The sequence below is a fragment of the Mus pahari genome, chromosome 2 (genome assembly GCF_900095145.1).
Source record: "Mus pahari chromosome 2, PAHARI_EIJ_v1.1, whole genome shotgun sequence".
Taxonomy (NCBI): Eukaryota; Metazoa; Chordata; class Mammalia; order Rodentia; family Muridae; genus Mus; species Mus pahari.
In genome coordinates this window covers 66371047-66384779 of record NC_034591.1, presented here as the reverse complement: position 1 = coordinate 66384779, position 13733 = coordinate 66371047, and the positions used below count along the sequence as shown (strand labels likewise).

Genomic DNA, 13733 nt, shown 5'->3' with positions numbered 1-13733 from the left:
TTTTTTTTTTTTTTTTTTTGAGACAGGGTTTTTCTGTGTAGTCTTGGCTGTCCTTGATCTCAGAAATTCACCTGCCTCTGCCTCTGGGATTAAAGGCGTGAGCCACCACGCTGGGCCTTGGAGGGATTTCTTATTCAAACCACAATGTATATGAATGTGTGGGTGAATGCACATAGCACATAGAGGGCAACTTGCAGTAATGTGGTTTTCAAGAATCAAACTGAGGTAGTAATTTGGCAGCAGGTGCCTTTACCCACTGAGCAATCTTGATCCTGCATTCTATATTATTATTTAGAATTCTAGTAAGAAACTAAATTCCCATCCCCCATTTCATACTTTTTGACAGGGTTTCATTAAGTTGCCCAGGATGGTTCTAAAACTCACACATATAGTCCATACCATCTTGAGCTTTTTATCCTCCTGCTCCAGCCACCTGAGTATCTCAGATTTACAAGTCTATACCACTAGACCAGTTTTTTTTTTTCATTTTTATAACTCATAGGGCATAAACACTGACCAACTAGACTGGGTACAATCACTCAGACTATCCATTCAAAAGTAACTTATGTAGCTGCACTGATGTTCCTTTAACCTTGGATGATCCTGTGATACCATCATTGGTTTTTAGCTCCATCACCTGAGCTTTGGCTCCAACTTCTGTTAGGTGACTGTCTTTTTAATAAAATGTTAGGTTAGGTAACAAATGTTTGACTTAGTTGGAGAAACTTAAGCCTCAAGAGAAAAAAAAGTTATTGTTAGATTAGCCTAATAGGTAGAGAAGTTTCACGTTGTAAAAGAAAGTAAATTAGATCTAGAAGGAGCAATCAGATATCCCAGTTTGACAAGCAGTGGGGAGGAGGTAGCTTGTGCTGTTTGCTTCACAGTACAGTTCATATGAAGTGCCAAGGAGTAGCAAGTTGCCCACACCATGTTCTATGTGCCCTAACATATCTCTTTGCTTCTTGCAATTTCCATGTTATTCTATTTTTTTACATATTGGATTTTCATATTAGTAGTTCTCTCAAAATGAAGCTAAGTAACAGGAACATGGGAAAGTGGGTTTGTTCTGGGGGTCGGGTCTTTGAGAGTGACAGGGTAATTCCACCAGAAGAGAGGTGGCTTTGGTGATTTTCCTGTACTATATGTTTTAGGATGAATATCTTTTATAAACTAAAGAGTAGTATTTTAAAATTTTAAAATGAGGATTCAGCATCATCTTCAGCTACACAATTTGAGGTCAATTTTGGTTACAAGACCCATGTTTAGGGTTTCTATTGCTGTGCTGAAAAACTGTGACCAAAAGTAACTTGGGACAGAAAGGGTTTATTTCATTTTCTTCTATATAACATTTCATCATTGAAAACTAGGGCAGGAGCTGATACAGAGGCCATTAAGGAGTGCTGCTTACTGGCTTGACCCTCCTAGCTTGCTCAGTCTGTTTTCTTAAAGCACCCATCTGCCGGCCTTCTAATAATGATCACTAATTAAGAAAATTCCCTACAGGTTTGCTTACAGCTTGATATTATTAGAGAAGCATTTTCTCAATTGAAGTTCCTTCTTCACAGATGACTCTAATTGTGTTGACAAAATCCAGCCAGAGCAACCATCTCAAAGAAACTAACAACAAAAAACTGATAAGCTGGTGAGATAAATCAGCAGCTAGAAGTACTTACATGCAAACCTGATACCAGAGTTCAATCTCTGGAACCCACCCCTCACATCAACAAATAGAAAAATAGCATTTAAAAAATATTAACAGTCTGTAACAATGTTTTTTTTCCCCCAGATCAAGACAGGGTTTCTCTATGCAGCTCTGGGTGTTCTGGAACTCAGAGAGATCCACCTTGTCTCTGTCTCCCAAGTGCTGGGACTAAAAATATGTGCCACCACCGCCCCACAAATATAGTTTCATTTTAACGAAGCTAGGGTAAGCCAGAAGGCACAAGGCTGAATCAGAGGCTTTCTCTCATTGTCCCTTCCCTTTCTTTCTCCGGAAGGGACATCGTTTTTCATGCATACATTTTACTTCTCTTATTATAAAGTGGGACTCCTTGCTTCCCAAATGCTAAAGACTGACTGACCTTAGGATGTTGTACATGCTAGGCAAATGCTTTAACAGTGTTATTCTCCCAGTTCCTTCACATAGTTTCATTACTTACCTTTTCCAGTTCATAGCACATCTTGGAAATTTTCACCAGTACAGATAAATTTACTTAAGGTTTAATTAAAAAACTTAAAAAATTTAACCCCATTTACTTGGTATCATCCACTTTAATAATGGCATTAACACTTAGCAACAGTATAAAATATATGAATATTTACTACTTCATATAATGACAACTTGAATGATGAACTATTTTATACGTACTATAAACAATCAGTTGTAAATTAATGACTATCCTCATATTTATATGCATGTATAAGAACTTTTGTGAAAGGCTTCTAGAAATGGAGGCTCTTAGCTAGAGTGTAAACATAATGATAGCAAATGCTGTCTTCCTAAAACACTGTTACTTTAAATTTCATACGTGGTCGAGTTCTGTTTCTTTAGAAACTGTGGGAAATTTGTTTTTTTTAAAAAAATAATTAAAAAAAAGAAAATTAAAACAAGAATGTTAACTAGGGACAAAATGAATAAATCTTATTGAAAAATTTCTGCTAGCTCACTACACACTATTTCTTTGGATTGTGAAGACAAGAGTCTTAGGTAACCAGGCTGGCCTTAAATTTGCTAGGTAATAGAGGCTGACCTTAAACTCTGGGTTTTCTTTCCTCCATCCTCCAAGTGTGAGGACTATGGATGTGTTACTATAACCTAGATTGTTTTATATTTGTTTGGTATGTATGTGTGTAGGTGTATGTCACAGGGCACATGTAGCCAGAGGGCAATTTGCAAGAATTTGTTTCAACCTTCTATCATGTGGGTTCTGGAGAACTCATGATTTCAAGCTTGCCTGCATGTACTTTTGTCTCATGAGCTTTCTTGCAGGCCCTAATTTATGTCTTTTAAAGATAGGGTCTCACTATGTAGTCTTGGCTGGACTAGATCTCTGGAACTATGTGGTACAGACTGGCCTCCAACTCACAGGAATCCGTTGTTTCTGTCTCCTGTGTGCTGAGATTAATGACGTATACCACCACATTCAGCCAATCTATACCTTCAATAAATACTTTATTGATGTTTAGATAGGGGAAGCAGCAGAGACTGGAAAATTAGTTAAAGTATTGTTTAAAGCTACTTTCTTCTACACAGCAAATTAGAGGCATGTGCTGAGCTACACAAAGGATATCTAAAAAGGCCCTGACAATTCATTGACAATTCTTTTTTAAGTACACTTAGTGTGCTTTCATGTCACCCTGCAAGTATAGTGATCATAGAACTTCCAAGAATCTGTTTTACCCTTCCACTATGTATATATACATTTTTTTTGTTTGTTTGTTTGTGAGACAGGGTGTTTGTTCTGGAAATCCCTATGTGGACTAGGAAGGCCTTGACCTGGAAGGCACAGAGATCTGCCTGCCTTTGGTTCCTAAGTGCTGAGATTAAAGACACCCACCATGCCTGGGCTCTTGTGGATTCTGAGACTTGAACTCAGGTTGTTAGGTCAGCACCCCAATCTAGCCAGCCTGACAATTCTTTTAAGATCACCCCAGGCTAATCTTTGTATGAGAATTTTCCAAAGTACGACTTCCAGAGCCATTGTTGGATGATAGTGCAAGCATGAGAAAAGATCAAAAGACTTTAAAGCAGGAAATGGTGGTGTCAGTACATTGGATGCTGAGGTGTAGACATATCAAGTTCAAGAGCTGCCTGGTAGATGTAATGTACCAAGTTAATATTTTAACATTCTTTTTTGGGAATCTCTACATAAAAATATTCTCTCTGTAGGCAATTTTCATAGCAAATTTGTTATTGGTGTCAAAATTCTTGGCTGGTAACACTTTACCAGATTTGGTGGTTGGGGCTCTTTTCTTTCCTCACACCCCTTTACTTTTTCCTATCGATTTTGCATTGCATGCACCTAGAACACAAAACATTCTTTAATTTCTCCCACCTCCCTGCTGACATCACCCGCAGTCTGTTATTAAGGAGGTAGGAGGACTGGATGGGTCCAAGAATTGAAGGTTAGTCAGGATAATCTAGTAAAAATCCCATCGACAAATAATAGGGTTGGGGTCAAGAGCCATCTTTTCAATGAGTTCTTTCCTGGCCAAGCTGTTTCTTGGTTTCTATGTTTTATTTTTTCCATCTGAAGGCATAAGAAACAAATCCCACTCTTGGTTGAAAGGAAGTTCTGTTCTACTAAAAGCCTTTAAAAAAAAAATTTAAAGGCATTTATTTATGAGTACACTGTAGCTGTCTCCAGACACAAGAAGAGAACATCAGATCCATTACAGATGGTTGTGAGCCACCAATTGAACTCAGAACCTCTGAGCCATCTCTCCAGCTCTCTACTAAGAGCCTTAACTTTGCATTTTACCTTCTTTCAACCTTCAGCAAACATTGGGGGCATTAACAGGTGTCAGTGGAACAATAGCTTCAGAGCTCAAATCTCCTATTTTTGGTTTTAACCCTTAAATTTGATTGTGAATCTTAGTCTCTTAAAAAGCCATGATGACTTCCACCAGTGTCTTAAAAAATCATGGTGACTTGCAACCTTTCATCTATTTTACATGGTTTTCTACTTCATCTAGTTCCCCTTAGAAGCTAGTATTCACGCACATACATGGCTGGTGATCTGTACATACATTAAAAAAACAAAACACCATCCTCTCATTGAAGTGACTGTGAAAGTTTGTAGGACATGCCTGTATATTATTTTCTTTAGAAATCTTCAGATGTTTTTTCTTTCCAGCAAAGCTCAAATATATTTTTTTCATTTTCCTGGCCTTCATATACACTATTGCAAAATACCAAATCCTCTCTATGTAATCAACTCATTTGTAAAGTCAAGTTATTCCATTTTTTTCTGCCCATCGCTATAACCTAAACTATCTTTTGTAGTTGGTTAATGTCATCACAGAATTAAGGCAATGCTGATTCACTGGTATTCATTCAGCCTTACTATTCCAACCTAGACTTTATATTTAAAAAGTACACACTTAATGTAGAAGCACTTAGTTCTGCTCACTCTTTTAAATAAGAATTCTCAGCTCCAATTATATTTTCTATGTAGATTGTACATGTCTATTTGGAGTACTTTTGTTGCCCCATCCATTCTAGGTTTTGTGTTTTTTCTGGAGCTGGCTAAAATGTTCTTTTCTTAAACCAGTTTGTTTAAATATTTAACATTTCTTGCTTCTAAACACCTAACAATTTTCACTACAACTCTTGGATTTCTTTAGAAGCTCCATCTATATACTGATGGTCCCTAATGTAAATTCCTTGATTTTTCTATAAAAATGTTATCAATATTTAATATTAAAGGACATATAAAATAGTAACACAAAGTTCAAGATAAGCAGTTACCTCAAGTCTAAATTGTTTACTGAAAAAAAAAAAAAGCAAGTATAAGTTGTTGATGTAGTTGGATAGCATTTTTACCAGGACAGGCTAATATATTGATGACTGCTAGTTTGTCACATTATAGAGCACTCTTGAGTAACTCATATTTTTCTTCTTTTTGGACATGAGTGTAATTTTCTCTGGCTATTCTTGATTGTCAAGTTGACTATAAAACTAGTATTAACTAAAACTAGTATTAACTAAAACCCAAAATTTAACTAAAAACTAAGGGTACACCTGTGACGGCTTTTTTCTTAATTAAGTCATTTGACTTCTAATCCAGATCTTTTAAGGTGGGAAGCTGTACCTGCTTGCCCTCACTCTACTTGGCAAGCCCATTCCTTTACGAGCATTAGTGCCAATGTATAATGTATACTGAATTTCAGGTGTATAATGAAGTTTAGCTGAAGGCATCCCAGCTTATGGACTGAACTAGTGGATTCTTGAATTTTCCGCTTACATACACACACTAGTTTATTAGAGTGGCCTACAGGCTGTGGGTCCAGCTAGTCCAACAATGACTGTCTATCAATGGAAAACCCATGAATTCGCTAGTTGTTGAGTCTACAAACCATAAGATGTGTACTCTAATGCCAGTGAAGGAATATGTATATATTCCTTCTTTCTATATATTCTGAATATCTATATACATATATATTCATTCATTCAACCTGTTCCTCTAGAGAACCACGACCAATACAGATACATAACTTCCAGAGTGCTACAAATTCTCAGTCTGAACTCTTCACTGTAGAACCTGTTTTCACGGGTCTGTGGGATTTTGCCATTCAGACGCATCTTATTAAAAGTAAACTTGAAATACCATTATTCACCTCATTGCCAGATAACTGAACCGGGAGTGGGGGTGGGGTGGGCTGCGTACTGTATAAACAGCACACTTCTAATCCTCGGGGAGGAGAAAGGTTGACTCCTGAGATGGTTTGGCCATTGACAAATGTTGCACAAACTCCTTACACTTTGCTGAGAAAACATGGGGTGAGCTATCTGCTCTCAAAAGTTGTTAATAAACAACTTGAAACCTTGATAAGTGCTGAGAACCATAAACGCAGCTTGGAAGGCCTTTCAGAGAAATCTGGTTGCTTTTTCTTCCGTCGTCAGGGGATTAGGCACCAGTTTTGCTAGCCAAAGCCTCCAAGGCGCCGAAAGGAACCGCACTAAAGTTATCTGCCCACTGGTGCTCTCCATGAGGAGCGAGGCCCGCCCCGCACTGACTCTCCTGTGGGGCCGGTCACGCGCCTTCCTTTCCGTGGCGCCAACAAAAGTATTGGACCCCGGGCCCAGTATGGCACGCCGGAAAAGAGGGCGGTTAAGACCGTTACCAACCCGAGTTTTGAACAATTTCAAACTTGGCTCTGGCGCCCGCCCGTCTCCTCCCCTCCCCCTCCGAGAACTACTCAGCGCCCATTCCCGCCAAGAGCTGGCCCGCCCCCCGGCCGGTTCCCGCCATCCCGACCTCCCCGCCTCCCGCCCACAGCGGGCTTCGGGTCCCGCCAAGTGCCCGGTCTCCGACTGCCTGTCCATAGCTTTCCTGAGAGGTACCGCACGTCCGCAAAAGAACAAAGACAGCGACCGTGGCGCTTCCACCCAGCAAGCCGCCTTCCTCAGAGCGAGCCCTGTCACTCGCGCACGCGCTGGCGCCGGCGAGCCTCGCGCTCCCTGGGCTGGGGCTCGCTCCGAAGGCTCCCAGCCCGTCCGGCCCTCTGATTGGACGGGCGCCCTCTCGCATCCTCCAATCGGAGAGGCGCTTGGTAGTGCTGGGGGGGCCAAATAAAAAGGATGGCGATTGGGTTGCTGCGTTTGGCGCTCGGTCCGGTCGCGTCCGACACCCAGTGGGACATCGAAGGCAGTGGAGTCCCGGCGGCGGTGGCGGCGGGTTGGGGCGACGCGCGGGAGAGGCGCGGGCTGGCGCGCGGGACGAAGGTAGTCCGCGCTGTCGGCCTCCGGTGGTCGGCAGTCAGGGATCTGGAACGCGCCCCGGGGCGGCGGCGGCGGCGACGACCGCGGAACCTCCGCGCGGGTGCCTGTCCAGTCCTCGGCATCGCCCAAGCGGGTCTCACTCGAGCGCCGCTTTTGTAGGCGCGGAGGGAGGGCTAGGGGACAGCTTCCTGAGGGATCGTGAGGTGCGTGGCGGTCCACGCGGTCCCACGAGTGAACTGTGGATTCCGGCAGATGCGGGCGGGCGGGCGGGGGCCGGGGGTGGGGGCTTCTGTCCCGGAGCCTGGTCCCGTCTGGCCGTGGCTGGGGGCGTTCCTGTGGCCGATCGGGGCCGGCAGCGCTGAGCCTCAAGTCTTCTTTGTGTGGCTGGGCGGCGGGAGCGCCCGGGTAGGACGGGACTTACACACAAGTTGGTGGGACCGAGTCGAGAGTCTGCACTCAGACAAAGGACAGACTGTGTCTCGGGAGGGGAGGGGAGGGGAGGACGCGGCACTCGGGGCTCCCGCCGCGCGGGTGGGGGCGTGGGGAGGCGCGACGCGAGCGTGAGTGGGCAGGGCTCGTCCCTGCCTGGCTCTGTTGGGGGGCGACCGACTAACGCCCGGCCTTGCTTAGGCGGGACTGCGTGCACAATGTGGGAACTCCCTTAGCCCTGCGGCTGACATTTCCCCGAGAGCTGGGAGTCTCCCACCGCCTCGGGCTGCCAGTGTCCTCGCCTGGCTTTGTGTGCTAAGTTCGATGGAAGAGTCCAGCTGTGTTTCCTTCTCTCACTTCATTTGTACAGCCCCCCCTTGCACGCACCAGATCCTATGCAGCAGGGCTACTTTTTGAAAATGGGAGAAATTGAGAAAGCACGGGCTTTCGGAAAACTTGGTGAATGTCTTGTGAGTTCTACTTTCTAAAGGACCAAAACCTGAAAGAAAATAAAATTATCTGTTTTGGCCAACTTGTGTGCTTCTGAGAATGGCGACAGGTGCTAACGAAGTCAACTGTCATTTATTCAGTGATTATTACCCAAATCTCCAGGGGTTGGTTGTGGAAGAGATGATAGAACTAGATGATCGAAATAAAATACCCACGAGAAATGTGGGTTTACGCTGTAGAATTGACAGTTTCTTTTTAGTGGGTCATGTTTCCCGTGAACAATAGCTTTGGTGAGTCAGAAAAGGCGTTTGTTGCCTAAGAAATTCGAGTGTATTCTTGTCACAATTCAAAGAAACTTCCTTTGCTTATTAACAGGATCTGTAGAATCTAAATTCATCTGAAGTAAAAATTTGTCTTTGATATTTAAAATACCGTACAATAACGCTACAACGCCTTTTCAGTTTCAGGAAAGTCGTTATCAGTTTAATTCTATGGGTTTTTAATGGCACATAAAACATTTGAAAAATACTAATGCTGTCACAGTTGAATGTAGTTTATATTTTTGGCGATTTAAAAATGTATTTTCTATTACTTTTCACTAATGAATATTAGCAGTGGATTCATATTTAGAAATAAGTCTCAATTTTACTTACAAGTATGTGGAAATATTTAGGTTATATTTAGTTTCCTGTTCTTGTATTCTCAAGTTGGAAATGGATTGGATCTGGTCTTAAACGAAAAGAATTCTGCTTTTTCTCTTTGGAGAAGTGTACTAAAGAATGAAACGTAGGAAAATTGCATCTTATATTCTAATTTTGATGGGTTTTGAGTATATTTCTTTAAAAAAACAAAAGAAAAGAACAGACTCTTGCACTGTTTCATCTAGTGAAGACCTAAAGTACATCTGCTAATTTATGGCTTCGTATGAATGGAGACAAAGAAATGCAGTGTCAAATTTCTGTTTCTGATTTGCAGGAGCATCTTGGAATAGACATTCCAGGTGCTGCTCTAAATGTTGAGATTGTAACATAAGGTTTATGTTTACATTAAAATCCTATTGATAATCTCATTCATTATGAGGTGAGCTAGTTGTATAGAATTTTGATAGAAAATTTGTTTAGAATTGAACAATTCAGTTTTGCCTGAATATGTGATTTTTCCTGTAGTTGACATTTGCTGTTTTGTACTCGCCACATATATTTCCTAAAATCTCTGAAGAATTGGTTGAAAATTTTGCCTTATGTTTTGGTAGAAATGAGAAATGTTTAAGCAGTCTAAATAGGAATAGAAAAAGCCACTTGTTGACGTGTATAGTTAGAAGTGTTCTTTTTGGTACTGATTTTCTTTTGCATGGATACATGTGATTATCTTTGTGTTGGCTATGTAAAGGTTTAAGTTAGATTTCCCAAATCACACCAAAATTCGTTTTCTTTAGGATGTCCTTTATCCTTTGAAGTCATATGCTCAAGAAGTTTAGATTTATTTCATTATTAGCTTTTAAATAATAATGAAGAAAGTTAATTTGCCTTTAAAAAAACAAACAAAGGAAAATTTCTCTGCTGATAAAATGATTTATGGACTAATTAGAAATGGTTTATAGATTAGCTTTGAAGTCTTTATGTCAGTGTAGATAGTGAAATTTTCTGTAAATTCCATAGTAGCTATAGGTTGGTAGAATCTTACAGTGGAGCATGGGTAGAAAGGAACAATGCATTAAATCAGAGAAAAGTTCATCAGAGTATGTGCTTTATTTTAGAGATGTTGTCCCAGAAGTCTCAGACACAGAGTTTTGTTCATGCTTTTATTATAGCATGTATCAGATTGTTCACTTGTTTATGCTTCACACTGTATAAGTGTTGTGGGACAAAGTTTCTGTCCTATTTTTTGATTGGTTGCCTAACACTTAGGTTGGTAGTTTCCAGAGAATAGAGATTTTAATAACCAAGTGATTTAAGGAAATTGAAAAGATACAGTGAAATAAATTGACAGAGAAATTTGGAAAACAGATACAAATAAAACTGCTTGCTATGAAACCCAAGTTTAATTCCTTGAACCCACAGTGGAAGAGAGAACTGACTCCCAAAAGCTATCTTATATGTTCACGCATGGGTTCACATATTCTTTGTCAATAATAAAGAACTCGGCAAAGCAGGCAGGCTAGGTCTTCCTCCCTCACTTGCTATGTAGCTCAGATTAATCTTGAATTTACTATGCAGGCCTTAAATTTGAGGCAGTTCTATCTACCTCACTTGGCTTTTGAGTGCTAGGATAGGCCACTATGCCTTACTTTCTTTTTTTGAGACCAGGTCTTTATTGTAACTGTGGCTGACCTGGATTTGAGGTCCTCCAGTTTAGCCTTTTGAGTGCTAGTTTTATAAACGTGTACCACCAGGTTCTGCTTTTCTTTTTTTCCTTTTTGAAGTAGATCTTGCTGTGTTGTTCATGACTGTCTCAAACTATTAGTTTTCTAAGATATTCCTATCTTAGCCTCCTGAGTATCTAAGATGATAGGCATGTGCCACTATATTTGGCTTGAAGGTGGCAGGTCTTTTAACTGAAGGATACCTTGTTGTAATTTCAGGTAGGTTTTGAAGCTAAAATTGAAGGAAGCAATGAGTAATTATAAGTCACTGATTGGGTTGTTCTTCATCATCTTCATCTTCAGCTCTGTAACCTGCTCTTCATTCTTATTTATTTATGTATTATTGGCTTTTTTTTGAGACAGGGTTTCTCTGTATAGTCCTGGCTGTCCTGGAACTCACTTTGTAGACCAGGCAGGCCTTGAACTCAGAAATCTGCCTGCCTCTGCCTCCCAAGTGCTGGGATTAAAGGCATGCGCCACCACCGCCCAGCCCTGCTCTTCATTCTTTCTTAATGGCAAAAGTAGAGACAAATCTAGTAGTATCTTAAAAGTTCTAGAAGTTAGAGCTGATACATTTTTTTCTATTACAGTGTTTTTTAAAATTAGGCTGTCAAGATAGCTCAGTGGGCAAAAGTACTTGCCACCAAGTCTGATGATGTAAGTTTGATTCTCCCTGAACCTTCAAGGTGGAGAGAACTGTTTGATTCTTGTAAGTTGTCCTTTGATTTCCAGACCACCTCCCCCAGCTACTCCCACATCTACTCCTTCACCTCACCGCCACATAGTAAAAACTTAAAAAATATTTATTTGCATGTGTGAATACATGTATATGTGCGTGTACAGGAAGCCAGAATTGGGTTTCCAATCCCTTTGAGCTGGAGTTAATCGCGATTTCCAAGATTCTTGGCTGTTATCTGGGCATTGATCAGAATACAGGTTCTCATGATCGAATACCAAGCACTCATAACTGAGGAGCCATCTCTTCAGCCCATGAAGCTGATGAAGTTCTAAAATGGTCACATAGTTCTGTACCTTGTGAATATACTGTGACACAAAAGTATGGCAGAAATGAAGTGAGATAAGGAATTTCTGCAGTGAACTCAGTCACTGTATAATGAAGTATTATAAGATTATTGCTTAATGACATTGTTGCTATCTCAGTTTGTATAAGTACACTCCAGGTGTAATGCAATCCTGTCATTAAGCAGTTTATGACTATGATATTAAAGTATCTACTATTTGACATATATTTTAAAAATTGTGGTGACATATTACTTCATTTTTAATTCATTTATCAGCAGATGAAATCAAAATGCAGTGAAGGCATATATATAGTAAGATATTGTAATATTAAAGGAGTGAAATTCTGATACATGCTATACAACTTGCGTGGACTTTGAGGACCTTGTGCTAAGTGACATAAACCAGAAACAACTTTGTATTTTTAAGATGTATTTATTTTTATTTCATATGTTTGAGTCTTTGCTTGTGTATGTATGTATATGTACAATGTTTCTGTCTGGAACTGGTGGAAGCCAGAAGACCTTCTTCAAATCCCCTGGAACTGGAGTCACAGCTGTTTTTGTGAGCTGCCATGAGGGTACTGAGAATGGAACTCAGATCCTCTGGAAGAGCAGTAAGCTCTCTTAATTGCTAAGCCATATTTCCAGCTCATATTTTTTATTGATTTTTTTCTTAATTTTTAAGCATAAAAATATAATCACCTAATTTTTTGTTTCCTCCCTCTAGTTTCTCCCATGTACTCCTCCATGTTTATGGTCATTACCTTTGTTATTGTTGTGTATATATTTACCTTAATATATAAATACGACCCGTGCAGTCCATTTAGTGTTACTTGTATGCGCATGATTTCAGGGCTGATCACTTGTTAGTGGATACCCATTTAGGGTATTCGTCCCTTGGGAAGACTGTTTCTCCCACTGTCATCAATCTTTAATTGCCTGTAGTTCTTTGTTTAGGGGTGGGCCCCATAAGATTTTCTTCTTTAATGTTAGTATGTTTATTGGTACTGTACTTCTTTGGATCTTGTTTAGGCAGCTGCATTGTTGAGTTATCATGGGTGAAGAAGCTTCCTTGTCACTTCTAGGAGACATAATCTTATAGCAGATTTCTTCATTTTCTGGCTCTTAATTTTTTTTTTCTGCCCCTTCTTCTGATATATTCCCTGAACCTTAGGTGCAGAAGTTGTATTGTAGATGCATCGATTGGGGCTGAGCACCGCATGATCTCTTGTTCTCTGCATTTTGACCTGGTGTGGTTTTCTAGAATGTTCTCCATCTGTTATAAAGAATAATTTCCATCATGACTGTGAGAGCCACACTTATGGCCCTGTTGCAATATTACAGGACCTAGGTGGCTGCAAGGCTGCATGTCTGGATGCATTTTATTTATTTTTTTGAGATAGGTTTCATACTACAAACCTTGCTGGCTCGAAATTGGCTATATCAAGCAGGCTGGTCTCAATGCTTCGGCCTCCTTTTTATTGTTTATTGAGCTTGATTAGAGTTGATCACATGGGCATGGATGTGGGATTTACTGAGCATGGACATCTCTGTATGGCCCTGGCTATCCTAGAGCTAACTCTTTGACCAGGTTGACCTTGAACACAGAGATCTGCCTGTCTCTGCTTCTGCTTTCAGAGTGCTGGGATTAAAGACATGTACCACCATGTCTGGCCTGTTTTCATTTTTTGAAACAGGGTCTCATGTAGCTCATGCTAGCTACCCTTGAACTCCTGGTTCTTTTGCCTCTTCTCCCAAGTGCTGAGATTATTAGAGTTATATCCCAACATGCCCAGCTACGTCACACACTTTATATATATATGATTTGTATATATATATATATATATATATGAGCTTTATTTATTATATGTAAGTACACTGTAGCTGTTTTCAGACACACCAGAAAAGGGCATCGGATCCCATTACAGATGGTTGTGAACCACCATGTGGTTGCTGGGATTTGAACTCAGGACCTCTAGAAGAGCAGTCAGTGCTCTTAACTGCTGAGCCATCTCTCCAGCTCCCT

General features: G+C 40.6%; 1 protein-coding gene across 6 annotated transcripts in view; it reads left to right on the top strand.

The window, feature by feature from the left end:
* Positions 1 to 7267: 7267 nt before the first annotated feature.
* Positions 7268 to 13733, top strand: part of Ezh2 (enhancer of zeste 2 polycomb repressive complex 2 subunit) — a 64027-nt gene continuing 57561 nt past the window's right edge. For 2 of the 6 annotated variants that reach the window (XM_021189334.1, XM_021189330.2), the window contains exon 1: positions 7327 to 7447. The gene's annotated coding sequence lies outside the window, so the exon portion shown is untranslated. Of the gene's footprint in view, positions 7448 to 13733 lie in introns of all 6 variants that reach the window. The other 4 variants (XM_029535106.1, XM_029535105.1, XM_021189325.1 and 1 more) reach the window with 3 other exon arrangements.